General features: G+C 44.5%; 1 long non-coding RNA gene across 1 annotated transcript; it reads right to left on the reverse strand.

Annotated features, from left to right (window-relative positions):
* Nucleotides 1–315: 315 nt before the first annotated feature.
* On the reverse strand, nt 316–1,127 carry LOC120695998. Its single transcript, XR_005683979.1, has 3 exons — nt 1,052–1,127; nt 793–899; nt 316–391 (listed from the first exon to the last, which is right to left on the reverse strand). It is a non-coding gene; the product is annotated as an uncharacterized LOC120695998 (long non-coding RNA).
* Nucleotides 1,128–11,664: the final 10,537 nt, after the last annotated feature.

Consider the following 11,664-nt stretch of genomic DNA (forward strand, 5'->3'; position numbering starts at 1 on the left):
AAAAATTCTATAGGCTATGATGAAGACAACTGAGCAGATCAGCAGTGTGAGCGCCAGGGCTGGCTGTGGTGAAAAGATCATGCAAACTGGAATCAGCCCAAAAGATGTACATCAAAGAAGAAAAAAGCTTGATGAAAAATGTGCTCGGCGGGGAGGGTGGTGAGTGGCAGAGTATGTATACAGCAGCCTTTACTCTGTGGTTATATATCTAATCCTGAATGAACAGTGTACAAAAAAAGTTATATAAATTATAAAAGAAATAAACAATAAGTAATATTCGAAATTATATGAATAATAAAAGAAATAAAAAATACAAATATTGTCAATATGAGCAACTCTTCTCCCATCCCATGAACGCATGAAATCCATGACAAATATGCCGCAATCGAAACTGTTTCATAAAAAGAAAGAATTAGAAAAAACACAAAGAAAAAGGGTGACTGAAAAAAAGATATAGGTTATATGTTATGTTGATAAAAGTTCTGTGGACAACAAAGATGCAATGCATAAGTTGTGTACATAAAAATTAGACAAAAAATGTATACGACTAACAGAAATAATGTGTTATCCTGGTGAATTATGTTTAGTTAATATGAAATAGTTCAATATTGCTTGCGTGTCTAACTTATAAAAGCCTCTGAAATTAAGTTACTAGCAGTTTGAGTGCGTAAAAAATAAAAGTAATGTATAACTTGGGTGAAAATTTTTGAAACTTACTGAAAAAGCAAAGTAAATGGTGGTGTTTAAAATAAAATATAGGATAACAAAAAAAGAGAAAGACATCTTAATTACTTTGTTTCCTGCTGTGGGGCATCTTGATATGCTGTTGTGAATTCAGACTTTTTCATATCAGTCTTCCCGTTGCACATAGATTCAAAAGCTCTTGTGAAATTGGTACGCTGTAATGAATTCAATAAAATTTTGTGAAAGAGAAATAAAAAAATACCAAGAGTCTGGGGTGTCGTTTGCAGCAAAAAGAAAAATAAAAAAAGAAAATGCAAGATGAGAGGGGGGAGAGCTGAAAATCAAGAAAATAATAGAGATCACTTACAACTACATTAGTAACTTGGTTCTCCTCCTCTTTGATTCTACAGGAACTGAGAACATCAAACCTATTGTCCCTCATGTTAGCAACTATTAGCCACCAACGACTGCCATTGCATACAGGCATCATAACCTGCGCGGGGGGGGGGGGGGGGGGGGGGGGGGGGCATAAATTTGGTTACTTATGAAAACAAATAAATCAGTAGAGACAACCACGTAATATCGAGTTATGTGTACATAACTTGTGGTCACAAGCTTATTTTGAGACAGCAAAAAAAGGAAAGATAATATATAAAAAGTTGTAATGATAACTTATAACATCAACATTTCAAGCATGAGTTTTGTATTTAGCCGGGGGGGGGGGGGGGGGAGCATAATGTACTGAGTGCACCGTACAAAAAAGAGATTAGCATACTTTTCTTTACTCTCTGCCCCACCGCAGTTCATTTCTTTAAAACTAGTGTTTAAACCAAGGAGATTAGCAACCTTTTTTACTCCTCGGCCCACAGCCGCAATTCATTTCTTTATAAAACTAGTGTTAAAATCAAGGAGATTAGCATGCATTTTTGTCCAAAAGATCCTATAATGCTTTATATTTGGATACAAATTTTAAACTCTTCAATTCATTACATTCCGGGATGGAGGGAGTATATGCCATGGCATATTAGGCCAGTCTCAGTGGGAGTGTCATCGACACAGTTACCTAGACTGGAATCTAAAGAATTGTGTATGTGGAGTGTCATGGTGATGACACTCCTCTCACATTTCATGACACTACTTTCTTCTCTTTCCTCATACTATTGGTATATGTTAGTAAATTTAATGTCTATGTGTTGTCGGTCAAAACCCACCGGCGAGCAGCGACAGGCAACACGAAGAGCCGGGAGGTCGTCGGGGCGCTGGCAGGCACTGCTTCCTCGTCAACGGCCCGCAATCCGGCACACGCCGAAGATTCCGGAGAATGTAAGGCGTGCCACCTGACCTATACCCGATCAGGAAGGTGCGACCGTGCTTGCGACGAGTTGCCTGCATACACAAACACATGGAAACGTAAGTCCGAGCCGTGGTCGGCTCCCCGGGACGACTCTTGCATCGGCTTTAAAGAGCTGATCAAGTCCCGGTGTCAGATTGGATCTGCATCTATCCGGATATTGATGAATAAAGCAAATAATTATGGAAAACTTGCTTCAATTAAATCTAGCTGATTCAATCCACGACGGTAAAAGCCTCACTGCTAGATCGGAACATCCTACACGTAACTAGGCCTAGCGAACATAACAGATAACTAAACCATAACCGAAAACAGAGGCCTAAGAACTAGCAAGAGCCGATTCCCGGAACAATCCCTATCGAGGCTAAGGTAAAGCATCTATTACATCACCGGAACATCCAATCCGTTTGCAGGGCCTAACCTAGCAGATATAAACTAATCCTTATAAAATAAGAACAACCGTAACAGATTGGATCTACTAGATAGAAAAGAAGCAAGATGTTAACTCTATGTAACTAATCCTCTATGATGAGAACTAGCTTAAGATCAAGCATGAACACATAGAGAAAACATGATATTCGTAGATGGTAAACAATAAGAGCATGATAGATCTACTAAAAGCCATTCTACGAACATCAAGATAACTAGTACTACCCGCCATAAAAAAACGCTTCAGTACGAGTAATACCAAGGTAAAGGCAAGAACAATGCTGCCCTGATCGCGAGAAGCGATCAGGGCAGCATGGCGCTTACTTGGATGAAACCCTAGAATTAGGGGATGGCGATGCGCCGAGAGTTGTTGTTTGCGAGACGTGATGACGTTCTCTCTCCCTTCATGAATAACATAGGGTACATATTTATAGTCCGGAGACTTGGGAAACAGTCTAATCCTATCTTGTCCCGATCGGACTCTATCTCTAATCTTGAATTAAATCTAAAGATACATGGCCCATGTGGCCCAAATGCTCACGCAGGAGCCGATTTACAAGCCTTCTTAATCTTCTGCTTTAAGCCCAACTTGCTTTCGGCCCTGTTAATTTATGGCGATAACACATGCCCCCCTGGTTTTGGCAATGATAATTCCAAAACCACTCCGTCGCTTCATCTTCCCGTTAATGCTCATTAAAACACACTGCAACCACCAAGGAAGATGCAACGTCTCTGTAACTGGCTCCTTGTAGAAAACTGTCGATCCATCTTTCATTATTTAATCTCACCCCAAATCAGCTCTTCTTCACGGCAAACTCATCTTCCTCCAAAGCCAAGTAGCATAGAAAACCCCACCTCCAATAACCATGACGATTTCTTCCTCCTCCGGCTCCAACTCCTTCGGAGATTCTTCCTCCTCCTCTTCTCCTTCTTTTTCTTCCCTCTCCGCTTCTTCCATCGACTCCATCCCGGAGAGCCGAGAGCCGACTCCTGAGTGGAACCCGACAACAGCGTACGAGGCGCTGGCTCCTCTGTATTGGGATGCAGAGGAGTTTGACTTCGGGGTCGTCTCCGAGGAGGACGAGCCCGAGACCGAGGGGGAAGACCTCCAGTTCCTGTTCCAGGAGGAACTGGAGAGCAGCAGCGACGACAAGTTCTCCTGGGACGGAGTCGATTCCTCCTTAGAAGAGGAGATCGACTCCTCCTCCGGTGACGACCCGATGGGAGGGAATCCCTTCCGATTCCTCGGGTCCTCCGAGGACAACAGCGAGGAAAAGAGCGGCGGCAGCGGCGGCGGCTGGAGCGACGACGTCGAGACGGACGGTGGTGGCAGCGCCTTCGACGGCGTCAGCGACGACAACGACGACAGCGACGGCGGGAATGCACCGGCCCGAAGCCCCAAGCACCGTAGGTACTAGTTACCTACAAGCAGTAGACGTAGTACTGTAGGAGTAGGATTGTAAAGCCGAAGGATTAATTCCTTTGTCAAATCAGCTTTCCTCTAGTAAAACCTTTCCTTTTAATGAAGTTAACTTCCTTCAATTTCTGTGTGTTTGATTTATCTTCCAAAAAGCCGATGGCAACGCATCAGGCTTCTATAAATATCTAAGAGCCGACGAAATTCAAACTAGAAGCAACCTGCACAAGAGTAGAGTATCACTTCCATCTTGAACCGAACTTGAAGCAAACTCTCAAATCCGAGCGTAATTCGAAAACCCAGCTCTACAAATTCGAGCAAGAACTTCTCCAAGCATCAAGAATTCGATTCAGAACCCATAGCAATCAAACCCTAAACCAACAGATCTGAACCATGGCAGACTCTGTAGCTTAGACAACAAATTCTGCAATCGATGATGCGACAATCTGCGGCCTGAAGGTAACATCCAGCCCAATCCTTTTAACTTTCTTCAGCTTATTAAGCCCCTGAACAAATTAAACTCTGAAACATGACACCATATGTAAATTTCTGAATCTCTGAACTTCAGGTGTCAGACATCCTTCTGCCACATCCTTCCAATCCAAAATTTTTCTATCTTGGCCCACGAGCTTACGAAAATCCCATAGATTTAATCTCTTGTGAAGCAAATAGGACCCCTTTCGTAAGTCAAAACATCGATTTGAACCTCTGGGCCGACTGCTTAAGAGCCTGGCCTAATCCCCCTGAGAGCTGGATTACATGATACAGCAGAGTAGCAAAAGCTCATATGCCCTTATGGCAAGAATTGAACATAGCCGATGCACTTAGCTTATCATTATCACCTCTTGACAAAGATGAAAATCTTCTGAAAACCATCGGCTATTTTTGGTCTGATGCTATGAACTGTTTCCTCTTTGGCCACAGTCCCATGACCCCTACTCTGCTAGATGTCACCATGATCACCGGCCTATACATTGGATCTCCTAATCCAGCTGCCCACAAAATGACAGAAGTCCCCTTTAAACTTTCATCCAAGGCAAATTGCACAAACTGGGGCACTTACATCAACCAGCACATGAAAACAAAAGGTCCAGTGACTGAAAAGGAACACACAGCCTTCTTAAATCTTTGGTTAGAACACTTCATCTTCTGTGGCCCTTCTTTAGCTCCAACTAAGAATTATCTTCCCTTGGCCTATCATCTGGCCCATGGCAACCGCACTGGCCTAGGTAAACTTTTCCTTGGAGAAACCTACAGATATCTCCATTTGATGACATCTAACTTGCTTAAACAAAAGAAACTAAGAACTGGAGGCCCTTGGTGGTTTATTCAGTTGTGGGCACAACTGTACTTCCAGCACCAGATCTCAAACTTCCAAGGCCTGACCAAGAATTCCTTTCCTGATGAGAGTGGCAAACCAATTAGATGTACTAGTTATGGCCAAGCTTTATTTAGTCTTCCTGGCAGTAAACTGAACCCGACAGATGCAGCAAAATGGTTCAGAGTCTTCTACAAAGGTCTAGACAACCCTCTCTTTTTCCCATTCACTGAATCTGAAGCCTTTGAGAACCTAATTGCCTTCAGATTAGATAGCTTTGCCAATGACAACAGCACTCGACATCTGTATTCTTTAATGATCCGACCTGACTTCCTTCCTGTTGGCATCAGCACCTCCAATAGAATTATCAAGTCAAGTTACAAAACTTACCAACCAGTATAGCAGCTCGGCAATTTGGCCTAGGACAAGTCCCTTCCCACTTCCATATTCACCACTTGGTGGAGAGTAGAGCTGAACTGCCCGATGGTCTCACCAGCTCAAGATGCTACAGCATGTTCGATGATCTCCACATTCCAATACCAGCCGATCTGTCCTTTGATCCTTCATCAATCGATTTTAGCACATGGTGGGGAATGTGGAAAACACATGTATTCAGGAAAGCTCTAGGTCCTCGACTACAGCAAATTGACCCTGAATACGTAATCCCCGAAGAAGAGGTACTGAATTTATGCATTCATTCTTTCTAAGTCCTCTATTTTTTCTCTTAATTAATTCTGCTCACCCTGTTTGCAGCAACAAGATGGTCCAGAACCTATGACCAGCAACGGGGAGCCATTCCACTTTCTTCCAACTGCCCCTGATGTACTCTTCTGCAAGGGATCACCATCAATGAAGAAAGTAATAATGACTATTCAGCCAGACTTACTTCAGTCGGCTTCCAAACGAAGACAAGCTTCTGCAATTGTTGCCCCCCGAGTTCCAACCAAAAAGAGGAAGATGATTACAAAAAAGATCATTAAGAAAATTGTCCAATCTTCCCCAAGTCCATCAGATACTAACTCCAACCAGGTGATTCATCTTTTCTGAAACTTCTTCCTTATGCACATATATTCTGGTTGACCGTAATTTTATTTTCAGGACATGGCTGAAGACATCCCCAATGCAGAAAGCCCAGTACAACATGAGATGACTTCAAATCCTAATGTACTGATAGAGGCAAGCGAGGGGCGAGCTGACACAGTCAATGTTCTTGATGTCGACACAAGCTCTATTAGGACGATCGCTCTTGAATCGCCCAATGCTTCTTCTTCAGAACAGGTAACATTACAAAAACCAATTCTGAACCAGCCGATAGCTTCATAAATGCACCTTGCTCTAACTTCAGATATGTCCATAGGGCTTTGACATTTCAGGTTTGCTTTCCTTTGACCCGGCATCAATGGGTCTGACTGCCCCTGGAGCAAAAGCACCATCTTTGCAGCAATCGGCTAACTTGGCAAATCAGCTTCAACTCATCAATGATCTACTATCTGCTCCGATCATTACTCTGGTTGATGATTCCAGCAAGATAAAAGAAATTCTTGAGCAGATAGAATCCCAGCTTCCAGAATCACTTCGAGTCAAACTTTGGCCAGCCGGCCATCTTTCTTTCTTTCAGGCAGAGGTGAAGGCAGCATAATAGAGAATAGAACTGCGTCATTCTCAAATCCCTCTGAAAGCCGACATCGCTCAGAAGTGCAAACTACTCAACCAAAAGAAGGCAACTCTGGATGCTAAAGCTGATATCTCCGAGAGCACAAGATGACTCAACCTCTTGGAAAAGGAACTGATGGAACTTGAAGAAAAGGTCCGCAATACCCAAAGACTAATCCAAGAGGAGAAAGCTTCGATCGCAAACTCCAAGCAGGAAGCCCAAGAAATGACTGGACAAATACGGGTAGAGTTTGCAGAGATAAGCACCTTGAGTCGACAGATAATATCAGGCGATGACAAGGACGACGAAGAAATCATTGCAAGAGCTGACGCTGTACGTGCAGAAGCCATCCATGCCATAGAAGGATTCCTGAACTAGTAGAACTATTCAGAAAACATTTGATGTTGCCTGTTAAACCTGAAACTTGTACTCATTTAAAACACCTTAAGTCGATGGTTACACATCGGCTATCTTGCTTCTCATATGTATTTTACTAGCCAACTCAACGTGTTGGCCTCTCATTCATTTTTTTACCGGCCAACTCAACGTGTTGGCCTATTTCTTTCTTTCTTTTTTTTTTACTGGCCAACTCAACGTGTTGGCCTATCTCTTTCTCTTTTTTTACTGCCCAACTCAACGTGTTGGCCTTTCTCAGTACAGCCAGATGGATCTCATCGGCTCTTGTTACTCGCTTTCCCACATGCTCGGGAAATACTTCTTGAGGTGTTGGCCATTGACAGCAACAGAAAACTTGACGCCGTCCAATTCCTCGAGCATGTATGCATTCCCAGGCGAAACCTGATCAATCTTGTACGGCTCGTGCCAAGTTGGAGATCACTTGCCATATTTTCTATCTTTAGTTCCCAATGGTAACACTGCCTCCCAAACTAGATCTCCAACCTGGAATTCTTTCGGCCTGACCCTTTTGTTGTACGCACGAGCAACTTTAGCCTTTGTTTTCCTTAATTTTCTCAAGCGACCAAAGTCTTAGCTCTGTAAGATCCTCCACATTATCGTTCATCAAGGCTGCATACTGTTCAGCCGATAGATCATTCTGAAACTCAACACGCCTTGATCCGGCCGTAATCTCCCATGGTAACACAGCATCTTGGCCGTAGACCAAATTGGTATGGTGACGTTTTGATGGATCTGTGACACGAAATTCGATATGCCCACAAAGTTTCTGACAACACCTCGTGGCAGCACCTAGGATATTCATCGATCTTTCTCTTGATCAACTTGATAAGGCTCTGGTTGGATGCCTCAGCTTGTCCATTAGCCTGGGCATAATATGGAGATGATCTGATCAGCTTGAACCCCATGTCATCAGCGAATTTCCTAAATTCTTCCGAAATAAAGACCGACCCTCCATCGGTCGTAATGGTCTGAGGGATCCCAAACCTATGAATGATGTGCTCTTTAACGAAATTGATCACATCTTTTGATGCCACCGACCTCATGGGTACCGCATCTACCCATTTTGTGAAATAATCTGTAATAGCTAACACCCATTGGTGACCTTTACTAGACGGCGGGTTAATCTGGCCGATCATATCCATGGCCCAACCCCTGAATGGCCACGGCTTAATAATAGGATTCATTACTGACGCCAGCACTATCTGAATCTTGCCGAATCTCTGATATGCCTGACATCCCTTGTAATATTTGAAGCAATCTTCAAGCATGGTAGGCCAGTAATACCCCGATCGCCTAATCAGCCATTTCATCTTATGAGCCGATTGATGAGTGCCGCAGGCTCCTTCCTGAATCTCATGCAAGAGCCAATTCGACTCTGCAGGTCCCAGACATTTAAGCAGCAGCCCTTCCAAAGTCCTGTAAAACATGTCGTCCCCAATCAGAACATACTTAATGGCCTTGAGTCTTATCCTTCTGGGTGCCCCCCGAGCCGAATCCTTCAAATAATTGAAGATATCGGCTCTCCAGTCTCCAGGTTCTAGAAATGGAACCTCAACATCGACTCCATCGGCTGTTTCCTTGTAACCGGAAGCCATTTGTGCCAAATCATTGGCTTCATTGTTCAGAGTTCTGTGTATCCAGTGGAAATTAATATACTTGAATCGTGACATCAACTCACGACATTGCATCCATATTGGGAAAAGAGCTTCGCTCTCACATTTGTATTCCTCCGTGAGCTGAGAAATCACCAGCTTCGAATCCCCAAATATTTCCACTGCCTCCGCACCAGCTTCCAAGAGTAATTCCATCCCTATGCGCACAGCTTCATATTCTACTAAATTATTGGTGCATGGAGCAGTCATTCTGATGGAAAAAGAATAAGTCACCCCTTGCGGTGATACCAACAGAATTCCCACGCCGCATCCATCATCACATGCCGATCCGTCAAAAAACATGGCCCAGGCACATATAAACAGTGCAGCTATATCGGTGCTGACCTTGTCTGCCACGAGATCCGCCAGTGCCTGTCCTTTGACTGCCTTCGCAAGCTGATACCGGATATCAAACTCCGATAATGCAAACATCCATTTTCCGAGTCGGCCTTTCAGAACCGGAGCCGACAACATATACTTAATGACATCCGATTTGCATATGACAATCGTTTCCGCCGAGAGCAAAATATGACGAAGCTTTGTGCATGTAAAGAATAAATAGAGGAAAAGCTTCTCGATCTCAAGGTACCTGGTCTCGGCATCTAACATGCGCCTGCTGAGGTAGAAAACCACCCTCTCCTGGCCGTCGTGCTTCTGAACCAATACTGAAGCAATGGAAGTGTCACCCACGGACAGGTACACGTTGAAAGGCCTATCTTGCTAGGGTGGAACCAACACTGGAGGCTTCGATAGATATTCCTTGATTTCATCAAAAGCCTTCTGTTGTTCTGCCCCCCTAGAGAAACTCAGCATCGGACTTGATTTTCACCAAACCCATGAACGGCTCGATGCGCCCAGACAGATTGGAGATAAATCATCTGACAAAGTTGATTTTGCCGATGAGCTTTTGTAACTCCTTCTTCGTAGTAGGCGGTCTCATTGTCCTTACGGCTTCTTGACTTTTCAAGCCGATCTCAATTCCCCTCTCGTGCACCAGGAATCCTAAGAACTGACCGGCTGATACACCAAAGGCACATTTCTTTGGGTTCATTTTGAGCCCAAACTTCCTAGTCCGCTCTAGGACCTGACGCAAATCTTCCAGGTGTCCCCCAGCCGATGTGGACTTGACCACAACATCATCAATGTAGATCTCTACCAACTTGCCGATGAGATCATGAAAAATGTAATTCATGGCACGTTGATACGTTGCATCGGCATTTTTCAATCCAAAGGTCATGACCAAGTACTCGAACAACCCGACCGCACCTGGTACTCTGAACGCGGTCTTGTGTACATCTTCTGGGGCCATAAAAATCTGGTTATAGCCGGCATTACCATCCATAAAACTCATCATCTTATGACCAGCTGCTGAGTTGATCAATGTTTCCGCAACAGGCATCGGATACTCATCTTTTGGCGTTGCTCTGTTGAGGTCTCTGAAATCTTCACAGACTCGTCATCGGCCATCTTTATTTTGGACGGCGACCACGCTGGAGATCCACTCCGCATACCGACATGGCCTGATGAATCCTGCATCCAGCATCTTTTGTACCTCTTTCTTAACCTCCTCTAGGACTTCGGCCTTCATCTGCCGTGCTAGTTGCTGAAATGGCCAAAATCCCTTCTTGAGCGGGAGCCGATGCTTGACGATATTTCTATCTAGACCGGACATCTCAGTATAATCCCATGCAAAACAATCCCGGTACTCCTTCAACAGTGCTATCATTTGTTCACGCAAGATCGGGTCTAACTTTTTGCTGATAAATGTTGGTCGCGGCTTATCCCGGGGACCGATATCAACTTCCTCCAAATCGTCAGCAGACGTAAACCCGTACCCTAACTTGCCGCCATCTGAAAGATCGACGTCGACAGCAAACACAGGGAGATAACAAGAAAAATTTTCCGGCCAACCGCATGGGCTGGCCGTTCCCATATTCCCCTTATTATTCAAAACTGAATGCTCAGCAAAGGCCATTGTTTGTTTACGATGTGACAAATGTAACCCCAAATATATATTACTCATTTTTTGGGGCTGGTCGCTGGGACCGGCCTCTTTAATCTTGCTGGATTCTGTAGCTTGCTAGGATGTGTATACTCTGTGAGGCCAGTGGATAAGACCAGCCTCAGTCCGTTTTTTGTCGCTTCAATCCGATCACAGTCCTCCAGCGCGATCCCTGAGATCGGCTCTTGCCCTTCCGCATCCCAGGCATTCATGTCTGCAAGCGAAATCTCGCTGGAATCATCTGCACGGACCACCTCCACTTCATCGCCATCCCACTGGACCAAACACTGATGCATCGTGGAAGGAACACAACAATTCGCATGGATCCAATCCCTCCCAAGCAGCACTGTGTATGTACTCTTACTGTTGACGATGAAGAACGATGTCGGAACGGTCTTGCGGCCAACTGTTAATTCCACATTGAGGACACCCTGTGCCTCCGACGGCTGAACGTTGAAATCATTGAGCATCACATTGGTCTTGATAAGATGAGCAGTGGAACGACCCAATCGGCACAGCACTGAGTACGGCATCAGATTGACTGTGGCGCCAGTGTCGACCAACATTCTATTCACAGGTTTGCCATCTATGAAGCCCTTGAGATACAATCCCTTCAGGTGCTTGTAGCTTTTCTCCTTGGGCTTTTCGAAGATGATCAGCTGTGGGCCGAGATCCAGCTGCGCTATGGCCAATTCTTCCGGTTGGGGTGTCCGAAACTCCGACGGGAGCACGAACACCAT

The sequence above is a fragment of the Panicum virgatum genome, chromosome 2K (assembly GCF_016808335.1).
Source record: "Panicum virgatum strain AP13 chromosome 2K, P.virgatum_v5, whole genome shotgun sequence".
Lineage (NCBI taxonomy): Eukaryota > Viridiplantae > Streptophyta > Magnoliopsida > Poales > Poaceae > Panicum > Panicum virgatum.